The 14,627-nt window shown below is 44.8% G+C and overlaps 1 protein-coding gene across 1 annotated transcript in view; it reads right to left on the reverse strand.

Moving 5' to 3' along the window:
* Positions 1 to 13,612, reverse strand: part of VAMP4 (vesicle associated membrane protein 4) — a 46,755-nt gene extending 33,143 nt beyond the window's left edge. Inside the window, exons 1-2 of the mRNA XM_049633947.1 lie at positions 13,178 to 13,612; positions 7,635 to 7,766 (exon numbers count right to left, since the gene is read on the reverse strand). The gene's annotated coding sequence lies outside the window, so the exon portion shown is untranslated. The remainder of the gene's footprint in view (positions 1 to 7,634; positions 7,767 to 13,177) is intronic.
* Between the last annotated feature and the right edge of the window lie 1,015 nt (positions 13,613 to 14,627).

The raw sequence follows: 14,627 nt of genomic DNA on the forward strand, positions 1-14,627 counted from the left end.
TTGTCACCTTATAAACAATATAGAGTTTTTCCATTTTTACAGATTTGCTTTTCTCTGAACTGTTTCATTGTTATTATAGCTTGACTAGCAAGAGTCTGGCCTATTGGCACTGATTTTCTTTTGGCATTTCAAGGTAACAGGAGGGGAAAAAAGAATATGAGCAATGTAAGTTTGTGACTCATAAAAATAAAATCAAGAAATGAAACAGAGGCAACGTGATTACTTTAAACCTTAGTCAATATCATTGCCTTTAAATATTTAAATAAATATTGATTTTGGGATTCCACAGTCATTTCAGCTCATTATTCAAGTCAAGTTACACTTGAACTTCATTGGCATTTCAAAATGCATTTCTTGGAGACACTTTATCTTTGTATCTTACTTATAAAGTGTAAACAAACAAAATACTTTAATTTTAATTAGCGTTAACTAGAAAACAACTTTCTGAATCATCCATAGCTTGCCATATCCTATCCAATTTTCCCCTATGTTGTGGTAGACTGCATGTCTATTTTTCATCATTAATAATAAATCAGTTTTGGGGTGCCTGGGTGGCTCAGTCAGTTGGGCGTCTGACTTTGGCTCAGGTCATAATCTCAAGGTTTGTGAGTTCGAGCCCCGCATCCAGCTCTGTGCTGACAGCTCAGAGCCTGGACCTGATTCAGACTGTGTCTCCCCCTCTCTGTGCCCCTCCCCCACTCATGCTCTGTCTCTGTCTCTCTCTCAAATAAACAAACATTAAAAAAAATAATAAAGCAGTTTTCCTTCTGGCTCTACTTATGCTTGTTGTTTGAGTTTATTGAGCATCCAACTCTCCCCACTTGAAAAGAAAAAAAAAAAGAATTAACAGAAAAATTCACAGTATCTTTTCTGTGACTCTGAATTCATCACATCTGCTTGGAATGTATACTTTAATGTTAAGCAGTCCCAGGACTGGAACATGGCATATGGGATTAACTATAGGATATCTGTCTGGGATCAAACTCAATGATAACCATCCTTATGGAATGTTTTAAGGAAATTCTTTGGCAGTCACAGAACCCCTGTCCCCATCCTTCATAGATAGAGCAATAAGTTTTCCAATTACTTTCTAAAATGTCATGATAGTATATCTGAAAACATACTTGTGCTTAGAATTATTTGGAGAATTCTTGAGATATTATTCTTGAAAAAAGAATGCATCTTTATGTTCTGGAACCTATTTACTGCAACACAGTATACTCTTTTTTTTAAGTTTTATTTATTTAAGTAATCTCTACACCCGAAGTGGGGCTTGAACTCAGGACCCCGAGAGCTCTTCCAACAGAGCCAGCCAGGTGCCTCAACAGTATATTCTTGAAGACAAGTGTATAAACTTCTATTTTAAAAGTTTGGTCTTTTGGGGTGTCTGGGTGGCTGAGTCAGTTAAGCATCTGACTTCGGCTCAGGTCTTGATCTCATGGTTCTTGAATTTGAGCTCTCCATCTCTGTGGTCAGCACAGAGCCAGTTTCAGATTCTCTGTCCCCCTCTCCCTCTGCGTCTCCCCAACTCGCATTCTCTCCCTCTCAAAAATAAACATTAAAAATTTTTTTTAATTAAAAAAAAAAATAGAAGTTTGGTTTTTTAAAATGTGTGTATAAATCCTCTGAGTCTGCACTAGTTCTTAGGGCTCTGGCACTGACAACAGGGCTCCAGAGCTGCAGCTGAGGCATATGCCCCAAAGCAATGGCAGCAGCCACGGGCACAGACAGATTTCCTGCTTCCTCATTTCCCAGGCCCCCTTCACTTCAGTTCCTGTATTTTTGGTTCCAGAATTTCCATTAAAAAGTAGATTCTAAGTCTCCAGTGAAATTGTCCGTGTTTCATCTATTTTTATGAACATTTTAATCAGAGTCCTTGTCTGTTAATCTAATTCTGGATTAGTTATGGGCTGGATTCTATTGTCTATTTTTCTCTTGGTTTTTGGTCATAAGACTCTTATCTTGGCATACCTAATAGTTGTGTTTGTTTCTTTTTCTTTTTTTTTTTTTGAGAGAGAGCACATGCATTTGGGAGGAGGGAGGGAGGGAGGGAGGGAGGAAGGGAATCTCAAGCAGGCTCTTCGCCCAGCACATATCCCCATGCAGGGCTCAATCCCATGACCATGAGATCATGACTGGAGCCAAAATCAAGAGTCAGATGCTCAATCAACTGAGCCACCCAGGCACCCAACCTAATAGTTTTTGATATTCAGTACTGATTATTGAGTATAAAATAATTGAGTATTAAAAATGGAATATAAAATACTGAATGTAAGAAATATTGTGTATGTATGTGATATTATCCTCCAAAATCTTCTAACGAAGATTCACTCTCATCTCTGCTGATAAAGATGCTAAGCAAAAAGCCTCTGAAAAACAGTGGTTTGATCATCTCAGCCTCCCACCCCAAAACAGCTTTAGAATTCAGCAAAATTTTGAGGAGAAAAATATCTGAGTCCCTCAATTCATTACTGTTTCCTTCTCCCTGAGATCCTGGCTCTCTAAGATTGCAGTTTTGTCTTTCTGGTCCTGGGAAACCCCAAAGTGTCACTGGTTTGCTTGTTTGTTTTGTCCCCACAACAGTCCTCGGCCCAGGCAAAGCCCAGATGCTTGCTCAGGAGCTTTCCCTGCACCCGAAATCTGTAAGCGTCTCCAGGGCAAACGCAGACCACCTTTTCGCAGTTCCTTCTCTGGAATCTTGGCCCTTTCTGTCTTCCTGCTTAAACAGTCTTCTGACTGCTTCATAGAGATGTTTTTGGTATTTATCTGGTTTTCTATTAATTGTTAGAGGGAGCAATGGTCTGTCTCAATTTACTGCATCATACCTGAAAGGGAACTTTATCTAAGCTGCGCTTAAAGTACTGTAAAGGGATAAGCTCATTTGCTAGCAACTATGCAAGAAAGTAGAGAGGGTTTTCTAAACGGGAGAGTTTCTTAGGTCCTCCCAGACACACCTCAGTAGTCAGAAGTCATCACTTTTCATGGCTTCTGACTGGGGGAGAGCGAGCGTGAGAAGAGGATTCTGGTTTCTTCTGGCAATGAAGGCACGTTTAATCAGAGATCCTTGAACCAGCTCCCCTTCTGCCATAGATCACAGATTTCTTAGACAAGAAGAATCTCCTTTTACTTCATATTTCTATCTGTACGTAGGGTATATCTAAACCTCTATATGTATGATATATATGCATTTATCATTCCTATTTTCCTTTATTAGAGTTGTGAATATTATTTTCATTTTTAATCTTTTTCTTTTAAGCAAAGAAAATTCTGCATCACTGCTCACACTCATTTCTAAGCTTAAGACACGATCCTTGAAAAGCTGGGTCTTAGAATCACAGTCACACTTCACTGAGTTAAAGTAATATCACAAATCACAGTTCCCCACTTTAGATGCTATGGTCATTGGGGCGCCTGGGTGGCTCAGTCGGTTAAACGTCCGACTTCGGCTCAGGTCATGATCTTGCGGTTTGTGAGTTCGAGCCCTGCGTCAGGCTCTGTGCTGACAGCTCGAGCCTGGAGCCTGCTTCGGATTCTGTGTCTCCCTCTCTCTCTGCCCCTCCCTGACTTGTGCTCTGTCTCTATCAAAAATAAATAAAATGTAAAAAAAAAAAAAATTTTTTTAGATGCTATGGTCACAAGTATACATGAACAGTTCTGTAGAAGGAATGGAATTATATCATCCAAACACCTTTAATAGATGTATTTCAAACTTTCTTCAGAGAATGAAAAGTTAAAGTGAAATAATAAATCTCTAACAACGTTTTTCTAAAAGAATGTAATCAGGTTTTCGCTAAGGACCAAGCAAGCCTTTCTGGTTTATTCTTTGCATAATTATAGATTCAAAGCAGTAACAAAAGCATAGGAGAAATTCTCTTAACCACGAAGAAACATTCACAATGCTCCTGTTAAGTGACAGGCATTGTGCACCAAGAACCGTTGCCAATCTGGTCAAGTCTAGGGACCTCTTATCACAGTAACATTTCTAAATGCATCAAAATAAAATACACAGCGGCACCTGGGTGGCTCAGTTGGTTGAGCATCCGACTTCAGCTCAGGTCATGACCTCACAGTTCGTGAGTTAGATCCCCGCATCAGGCTCTGTGCTGACAGCTCAGAGCCTGGAGCCTGCTTCGGATTCTGTGTCTCCCTCTCTCTCTGCCCCTCCCCTGCTTGTGCTCTCTCTCCCAAAAATAAATAAACATTAAAAAAAAATTTTTTTAAATAATAAACTACACAGAATTGCAAAGCAAGGAAATTTATAATGCTATAAAATATTTTAAAAGTAAAATTTCTGATACACTAAGGTATGTGCTTTATTAACTCCTTAAACCACAAAATCTAGTGTCATACTCAACATCTACCATGATTTTGAATTAGTAACGAGCATAAACAATATTTAAAGATATCTATTTTTGTTTTTTAAATAATTTATTATTTTTTAATTTAAATCCAAGTTAGTTAACATATAGCGTAGTAATGATTTCAGGAATGAATTTAGTGATTCATCACTTACATATAACACCCAGTGCTCTCCCAACAAGTGCGCAACCCCCCACCCAACACCCTGACAACAACCTTCAGTTTGTTCTCTGTATTTAAGAGTCTTTTGTGGTTTGTCTCCTTCTCTGTTTTTATATCATTTTTGCTTGCCTTCTCTTGTTCATCTGTTTTGTACCTTAATTCCACATATGAGTATATTTCAAGATATCTATGATTGTAATGTGATACAAAAATCTTAGTGATTCCAATTGGTAATAAAATCACAGGTACAGCTAGTACTACTGACAGGGTTTACTTTTGTGGAGAGGGGTCTCCGTCTATAGTTGAAGGAAATGCTAAATTTGTTAGAGGTTAGTGGAAATAAAGATATAATTTTTTCCCCATCGAAGTCCACAGACCCTCTGAATTCTATTCGTGGGTCCTCAAGGGTCCCCAGATTCAGAACTCCTGTTTTAAGTATTCCACCCTCTCCTATAAGGCATGGATGGCCCTAAGGATATCATGAGTTCTGAGCAAAAAACAAACAACTACTTCTGTACCTGTTTGTCCCAGGCATGAAAAATCCTACTTTTTGGTAAGGTTGCTCTTACTGACTAGAATACAGGGGTTCTGCTTACTAACATGCACATACTTGCCTTGCCCAGGGTCCTGTACCATCCCTGAGAAGCCTGGAGTTAGATCAGACTTGAAAGGTCATCTGGGACAATAAAAATGTCTGTCCCTAGAAACTAGAGGTATGTGCCAGGCCCTCTGCCAATATGTTACTGCATCTGATTCTCACGGCAATCCCATGTTATTATTCCCAGCTTATACAGACTCATTTGTTCACTCACAAAAAGTATACTGAACGTTTATTGTATATCTCTTACTAAATTAAATTGTGTGCCTTAAATATAAGCACAGCTGCTGTCTTCAGACTTTATAGTATAGCAGGAAAGAAAGGCAGAAATAAATTATATGTTGTGATAAATGTTTTGAAAAGAACAAACAAGTGGCTATTTCAAAAGATAGGGCTGTCGGGGGGGATTTTTCCGGGGTGGGGGGGGGGGTAACATTTAGGCTGAAACCAGAAATATGAGAAGGAATCAGTCATGCAAAAAGCAGCAAGAACAAAGGCTCTTAGGCAGGAAAGTTTAGTATGTGTGTGTATGCATGTGTGTATTTAATTTCCTGATTTTTAAAAAAAGTTTTTTTAAGTAAGCTCTACGCCCAACATGGGGCTCAAGCTCATAACCCTGAGATCAAGAGTCACATGCTCTACTGAATGAGCCAGCCAGGTGCTGTCCCTCTTAACCACTTTTTTATGTTTATTTATATTTGGGGCGGGGGGATGGGCAGAGAGAGAGGGAAAGAGTGAATCTTAAGCAGGCTCCGGGCAGTCAGTGTAGAGCCCAACATGGAGTTCTATCCCATGAACCCTGAAATCATGACCTGAGCTGAAATCAAGAGTTGGACACTTAACTGGCTGACTGAGCCACCCAGGGCCCCCCTCTTAACTATTTTAAAGTGTACAGTTCAGTAGTGTTAGCAATAGCCACATTACAACAGATCTCTAAAACTTTATGTAAAACTAAAACTCTATGGCCACTGAACAACTCCCCATTTCCCTCTCTCTCAAAACCTTGGCAATGACAGTTCTACTTTCTGTTTCTAAGAATTTGACTACTTCATATACCCCACTCAAGTGGAATCCTATAGTACCTGTCTTTTTGTGACTGGCTTATTTCACTTAGCACAACATCCTCAAACATTATCCATGTTGTAGCATATGTCAAGATTTCATTCACTTTAAAGGATGATTAGTATTCTACTGTATGTAAATAGCACATTTTCTTTATGCATTTGCACATCGGTGGATATTTGGGCTGCTTTACCTCTTAGCTATTGTGAATAGTGGGACACACGTAGCACCACTGGGTGGTGGAGAAGCCAGGAATGCCGTCAGGCAGCTAACCCCAAATTGGGCTGTCTGCCCTCCATTTCCAGCTGCTGTCTCAGAAGGCCTTTTTGGGCTGGGATCCCTGCGCTCACGAGGCTCAGCAGGTGGCTGTGCATGGGCAGCCAGAAGCCAGGAGGAGGGCAACTGTGTGGAGAGGCGACAGGGGAGCAGGCTGTCCCGGCCACAGGTATGTGGATAAATCCCAGATGCAGCCTACTCCAGTGTGCACACTCGCCTAAAGGGAAAGCTAGAGGACGTCTAGACTTCAGGGCCACCACCTGGGGCAGTGTTCAACAAGAGACCCCTGGAGACCTGATTATTGGTAAGCCCCAAGCACCCCCCATTGGCGGCCAGTCCAATGGGAGACTGACTGCTGCCTGTTGAGAGCAGCTCCCTGAGAAAGATTTGTGGTGGCTGGTGGGCTCTCTCGGGGCTGCAGGCTTGGCAGGTGGTCTGAGACCACCCTAAACTCCCCAGGCCTGGAGGGCCCAAACTGCCTTCCGCAAGCAACCTGGGAGCACACTGCGCCCCAGCCACCCACAGCCAAGGCAGAAGGGACGTGGACCTGGACCAGGCCCAGTGTCTGGAGAGGCCAGGTCGCCAGTGCAGGCTCTGAGGGGCGGGGAGGCACGTGCCTCATGCTCCTGGCAAACATAAACCTTCCCAAACGTGCAGGTTCCTCCTGGGGGCAGAGGTAGAGGAATCTGGGCTTCACACCAGGGCAGGGACTACTTATAAAAGCCCCCAAAAGGAAACAATCGAAATACCAGCAGCAGAATGGAGAAATGAATAATGAATGTGGTATGGCCACACAATGACACTGCACAGCAATATAAGGTACAACTTAAACACGACACTATGGGTGATTCTCACAAACATCATGTTAATGAAAGAAATCAAAGAATATATTCTGTAAGATTCCATTTATACAAAAACCAAAAATGGGCAAAACTAAGCCATGCTGGCTTAAGTTAGGATAGTTGTTATCCCTGAGAGGAGGATGAGTTACTGGAAGGACGAAAGATGACTTTCTGGACTTCTGGAAATGTTCCGTGTTTGGTGCCCAAGAGTGGGTGTATTCAATTTAGGAAAATTCATCAAGCCACACACTTCTGACATGAGCATTTTTCATTTGAAAAGAACAACAAATTTAAAGGACCCACCCCTCCTCCCTCCCCAACCTTTGTCTTCCTACCTTCAGGAGTCAAGATGCTTTTGACCTTCTGCAGGAAAGGCTGGTCCACAAAAGCCGGCGGCGGACAACTCATCCCCAGTGTCGGGTCCTTACTGTCTACGTCAAACATGATGACGCTGTAGTGGGGCCGCACTGGGAAAGAGAAGCAAACAAGTCTCTGCCTGACACCACTTACACGTCTACACCGCATCTCCCCTGTGACCTGTGGGGGCCGCAGCGGCTCAGTTAGGATGACGTGGAGGCTGTGGTTCGCCTGTAAGGGCACTGATGTCACTGTCAGGGGAGTCGTTGTCAGTCAGGGTTTTACTGTGAGCACCCCACCTGAGAGGGCATTCATCTCATCTACTTCCACATTTGAAAGCACTTACCAAAGGCTTCCAAATAAATTAACGGGACCCATCCTAGCATGATTGCTACTTGGTTGAGAGTCTATCTATATAGCAATTTTCAATCCCAACAGAACATTAGATTCACCCTGGGAACGTCCTAAATACTTTGAGAACCTGGGCTCCATTCCTGACCAATTGAGTCAAAACCCTAGAGTGGGGTGGAACAGGTGTGAGGGGAGATGGGAAGCTTCTGGTGTTTTTCTTCAACCCCCAGGTAATTCTAAAAACATTCAAGAAAGAAAGATTTTGCTAAATGGGTGAGAAAGTACTGATGATGAATCGGATGTACTCCTTGCTATGAAGAAAATGGTTTTTACAAGGAATAAGCCTGCAATGCTACTGATTTTTAGCAAACTTTGAGACTATGATAATGATTATTCAATAAGTAATAAATCATTACGTAATCGGCACCTGGGTGGCTCAGTCGGTTAAGCGTCTGACTGCGGCTCAGGTCATGATCTCGTGGTTCATGAGTTCAAGCCCCGCGTTGGGCTCTGTGCTAACAGCTCAGAGCCTGAAGCCTGCTTTGGATTCTGTGTCTCCCTCTCTCTCTGCCCCTATGTCTCTCTTTCCCTCTCTCTAAAATAAATAAAAATATAAAAAAAAATAAAATTAAATAAATAAAATAAATCTTGACTTAGGACTCCCACAAGCCTGTTAGTATCCACAACACAGATCTCATTTTGGTTTCTTAGACATGTTGGCTCATCAAAGTCCAAGGACGACCATTGCCCACATTTGTAGCACTGAGCCCTCCAACAATCTGGAAGGTGGCTGTTAGACATGATCGCCAGGCTGTTCAACACTGACCGACAGGCAATCACAATGGCAACACATCACGCACGAAGTGCCTGCCAGGAGCCTAGCACGGTTTTAAGTGTTTCCCATGTATTGGCTAGGTTGGGCCTGGGCCCCCACACTGGCCCCAGACTCAGACAGGTAACCTGTGAAACTCTGATATAGTTCAGTTCAGTTTGCAATGACCGTGAACGCACCATCTGTCCACCCAGCACCAAAGGACTCACCCCCGGCATCCTGATTTGCCACACCCTCCTGGGAGCTACTCTAATCCAGCGAGAGCCAGAGTATCAGGTATGGAACGGGCAGACCAGGAAGGGTGGGTGGCCTAAGCTCCCCAGGTTCCCTTAAGCCTGGACCAGCCTGACTGACTTCTCCCTGAGGGACACACACTCCGGAAAGCACCAGTCACGGGAGCCTACATGTAAAGTGGCAGAAGGACCAGAGGAGCGACTGCAGAACATTAACATGCCTTTTGTCCTCCGTCTGGGATACGAATCATTAGAGCAAAACGGAGCCTTCACTCCATCAGAATCTCCACAGCATCAATACAGGACTTTGGGAAATGATCGTGGACAAACAGGGGGAGGCTGCCCCCGCCCAGGCCTACCACCAACAATGCCAGTGGGGTCTCTGCAATAAAGGAAGAAAGCATCATTTTACTATCTTCTCATGAACAGTTTTGTACCAGCCTCGGGGAGAGTAAAGAGGGCAGGGGGAGTCGGATCACTGGCTCTGCCCAGAGGATACAAGATTTAAAGGCCTAGCTTCTCCGTCTCATCCCCAAAACGCAGGAGCCAATCTGACATCTACATCTGAAAACTCAACCTTGGCCTCACAATCCTTCCTTTACTAGATCCAGAAGAGGAACCAGTACATGGTTCTTTGGGGACCCTTAAAGTCCCAAGGCACTCAGCTGACATCATACCAAGAGTCCCCACCATGAGCATTATTAGATTCCCCCCTAGGAATTGAGAGGGACAACAGCCAACATCTTGCTCATGATCACAAGACAGTGTAGATGCAATGCCCTCTGCCCAGCTTTCAACTCAAAGGCCACAACTGCCCTCTCAGACACATCAACCAAGTGAGGGCAATAAATCCAAGTTCCAGAAATCACAGGAAAACAAAGGCCCATATCCTAGTCCTAAGTACAGAGAAACCACAGAAAACACAGGGGGGATAGAAGTAGGCAAGAAACAAGAAAGAATCACCAAAAGGAGACGTTAAACATAGATTAATGTCTGAGGATTAAACATAAGAACTTACACTCTAGGGACACACATCAACACCAAGACGGGCCAAAAGTACAGGGTGTTTCAATAAGATATACTCAGGACTCTGGGTGAAGACAGTGACAATCTAGACAGGAACATGAACATTTTTGCTACTGTGGTCAGATCCAAACCTGTTATTAGTAGTACAGCTATGATTATACTACCCACAATAAGTTTTTTTTTGTTTTTGTTTAAGTAAAAATTCAAGAAAGAATTGCATCGGGTGCTCAAATAATGTGTTAGCGAAAGCCAGAAATTCTCCTAGTGCAAAGGTATTTCTGGAGTCATGATTCTTAAGTGTTCTACCTGGTTACAGGAGTAGATACATACGCAAACACTCACCAAACTGAAATACTTAAAATCCGGGTACTTCACCTATCTCATTGAATATATTTCATCGCCTTTTTAAATAAACGAACAAAAAAAATTTAGACATCAACACATGCAGCCTTTTCCAGATTACAATTTGAGGGGAAAGTAACTGGACACTTATGAACTTAGAAGATGGTTGGAAAGAAGAAAGATAAGAATGTATGTGCCTTTGCTGGTCTGTAATCACTGTTCTCAGACCACAAGACAGTTGACGCTGATGACTTCTGTAATCTTACACGCCCCTACTGTCGGAGGCAGTGGCATATGAGAAACTATAATCCTTTTCTAACTGAGGGTCCCGATACCAGGGTTCTGGCCAGCAAAAACGTCAAAGATTTGCCATTCTATTAAAGAACCTCCTGGGGCCGTTCCATAGATCACAAAACGTTTAATTCACTTTTTCTGAAAATGAGGTGAACATATAAAGATCCCCCAAACCATTAGTGAAATGCAACTGGTTCTCCCTAAGAAAAACATGAATTTCTCAATTCCTAAAAGGACTTTCCTTAAAAGCTAGAGGTAATACGCAGGAGGGGACTATAACTATGAAGAAGGAATCTAAACAGGGAAAAAAAATAACATATCCAGAGGGAAAGCAACCATTCCAAGTGTGGGCAGATTTCTCCCCCCAGTTATTCTCATCTTTTTTCTCATTTTTCTAAACAGGAGAAAAAATTAGGAGAAAAATACATTTTCCCCATAGACTTTTCCATTTCCCTTCCCAATCTTCACATCTATTTCTTTTTTTTAAAGACTTTATTTTTAACTAATCCCTACACCCAAAGTAGGGCTTCAACCACAAACCTGGTATCACGAGCCGCACATTCCACTGAGCCAGCCAGGCATCCCTCACATCCATTTCTTTGTAAAGACTTTCAAGAGTATTTACCAATCACCAGGGACCCCTTATATCGCAGAGATGCAGGTCCTGGAGAGAAGGTCACAAATGAACTTCCCTACAGGATCTGCATCTCTGATGAACCAACAGCAAAGTCTCAGCAAAGTCTGCCAGGAAGAATCAAACACACATTCATCTGTAAACACAAGTCAGCCTAGTGAGCAGAAGCACAGGTGAGAACCAGGGGTCTAGGTTCATCTTTTCAGATCTGTCACTACTGCAAAGAGCCTCCAGGCACCTTGGCTTTCCTATCAGGAAGGATAAATTCCTTACTATAAAGTGCCTACAAAAAAGTCACCTGTCAACTACCCTTCTGAGCAGGATGGAACAAGACAGACAGTGTCAATGGACAACACATCACTCTTTTGGCAAAAACTTTCAGTTTCCTTACCAGTAAAATACCAGGCCAGCAATGGTAATGTCATAAAAAAGAACCTGAGCTGTTTTGGCTCTTTTCCATTCTACACTCGATGATTCTAAAAAGCAAAATGGTCAAGGAGTGGTCAAGGCCTACACAAAGAGGGAAAAGAGAAACACAGTCTGTACAATCCACAGTAGAAAGAGCTGGAGGCTGCAAGGTGGACAGCATTTCCTCCATGCCATCTATGAGGAGTCTCGAGGCCCCACACACACAGATGCTACCCTGGGTCTCAATGGTCTCAAGAAAAGCCACCGCTCACCTTCCTCTCACTGCCCGGGGCAAGAGAACATAAGCTCTGCCCACTTAGCTCGCAGCTGTTGACATGCCCTCCAGGAATAGACAGGGGCACAGACACTGGTCCTAGCTCCTTCCAAGACACCCTCCGCCTTCCTGGCTGCTAATACGACTTGTCTAGAGATCCGTGTATGCTGCTGCCGAAGCTCTGTTACCTGCTGCTGGGTGGGCATCCCGGCAGGGGCCAGCTCCAGGACTCTGGCTGACAGCTCGGCCTGGATGCTGTCCATGCCTTCGTACTGCTGACCTTGGTAAAGGGCCATGGTGATCAGTCTCTTGAAGCCCACTGATCCTTCAAAACTCTGTCCCAATGTCACCATCTCTGGAAAAGTTTGGTGAGAAGTGCATACGCTGGGACTAGATGGGCCTGAGTTTAAACTCCCATGTGACCACATACTACATGTATGATCTTGGGCAAGAAACTGGATCTCAGAGCCTCAGTTTCCATGTCCTACAATGAATGAACCTGACAGAGTTTATTATGAGAATTCAACTCCTGAACAGACACACACACACACGCAGCACCCAGCATGTCTGGCACGTAAAGCATCCTCCACGAAGGTTAGTTTGCTCCCTTCCTTTTTTCCTACCTCCAGTACAATTCCATCTCTATCCACCCCGTCGTTGCATTGACCACTTGTCACTTCCGGAAGGTTTACGCCAAGGTTTACGCCTTGCTGCTCTTGTTGCTTATGGGCTGAGCACAGTGCCTGCAATTCAGTGTGCCCACAACAACGATTTGGCTAACAGATTCCTGTGTCAGTAAAGCCACAGGTACTGTCTGCTCTACACGGATGGACGGTGACAGAAAAGCACAGGGTCTCTCTAGGAGGCCATACCTAGGTTGCCCAACTAACGAAGTCACTGTCCCAATGAGCCTATTAGTTCAGCGGTGAGCTGGGCGCCGCATGTCTGTTATCCGAAAGCCTTTACAAGAACATTTTGAAATTGCCTACTTTGGGCCGGAATGACGCGGAGAAGCCTGAAAACATGGGCCCAATTAGCGCCCTCACGCCTGTCTCTATCCACCAGGAGTAAAGTTATCATCTGCCACGTTCCCGAGCACACACTCAGGACCGCCAGGCCGCGCGTACCTTTTCCCTGGGTTTGATGTATTTGTGCAGCACGCCGCACAGTTCCAGGTAGGTTCCGTACCACTCGAAAGCTTTCTTTCCTCGCTGCTGGAAGAACTTCTCCCAATAGTCCACGGAGCCAAACTCCTTGGAGCTCTTAGGTAAGAGGTTCACATTCCCACTGTCCGACCAGGCTCGTCTCTCCTAGTCCCTGTGAGGTACCATCGGATGGGCTTCCACGCACGCTGGTCCCGGCACCCTGGGTGGAATTCTTTCCACGACTAATGACCACATTGATTTCTCCCCCGCTCAAACCCCAAGGAGACGACGCTTACACACCACCCCCAGGCACGACACACTGAACCAAACACACGCTCAGCCCTCCTGCCGGCTGCCAGCCCCAACCCCACGTGCGGAGCCCCTCACACTTGCCCACAGATGGGCTTCAGAACTGGCAAGCACATCCGGGTGCGCAGCGTCGCGATTGGTCGGCCACCCGGGCCCTCCCAGCGTCTCATTGGTCACTGCTTTTGGTTCCTGGCACCTCATTGGCTGCGAGTTGCACGCCGCACGCCTGCGGCAGCGCCGCAGTCGCCCAGCGTTTATCTACGCGCGGCAGCAGGGGGCGTGGCCGCGGGTGTGAGTCCGAGTGGAGGCGGTGTCGGGGCCTCGGGGGCGGGGCCTCGGTGGCGGGTTTGCGTCCGAGAGCCGCGCGGGGGCAGCCTACCTGGGTCCCCGCTTCTCCGCCGACTCTGAGAGCAGGCGCGTCCCGGGCTGTGTGTTCGCCTTCTCTCCGAGCCGGCGCGGTGGCCACTTCTGATGTTGAAGGGCCGAGCCGTCTGACCGAGGGACCCGAGGAAGAGGAGGCCCGGGAAAAGAAAACCCAAAGAGGAGGCCCCAGGAGCTTAGAGGGAGTGAGGGAAGGAAAGAGTAGAGCCCGACCTTGGCAAAAGAAAGTAGTCCCAGCCAGGTTATCTGCTGCATCTGCCGCCCCGTCCTCCCTTAGTTTAACGACTTTACTTGTGTCATTGAGGTTTAATTTGGAGAAAATTGGCACTTGGCGGTACTTTTTCTGCACCAAAATGCAGGATCCCACTACTAATGTAATGACCTGAAAATTCAGAAGAGCAACAAGTATGTATTGAGAGGTGCCGGCTCACCCTGTACTCCCCCGAAAGCACGGTATGCAAAATGTAACCCTCCTTTTGAGAAACAGCCTTCTTAGGCTGTCGTTCTGATGTCATCTATCAGTAGGTGCTACCGCCTACTTGGTGTGTTTAATGAATAAACTTTACTTTCAGATGCTCATCTTATCCTAATGTCCTAAGGGTGTTCCTGTAAGGGCACTGGTGCCAAATATGTGCATCGCTGAGCTTTTAACAACGCTGTAAATTGCCGGGAAAACAGACTGAGCAAGGGAGATAGGCTTGGAATGAGCATCTATAGCCCGGGCTATTCTAGACCTTACTAG

Source organism: Panthera uncia, chromosome F1 (genome assembly GCF_023721935.1).
Source record: "Panthera uncia isolate 11264 chromosome F1, Puncia_PCG_1.0, whole genome shotgun sequence".
Taxonomy (NCBI): domain Eukaryota; kingdom Metazoa; phylum Chordata; class Mammalia; order Carnivora; family Felidae; genus Panthera; species Panthera uncia.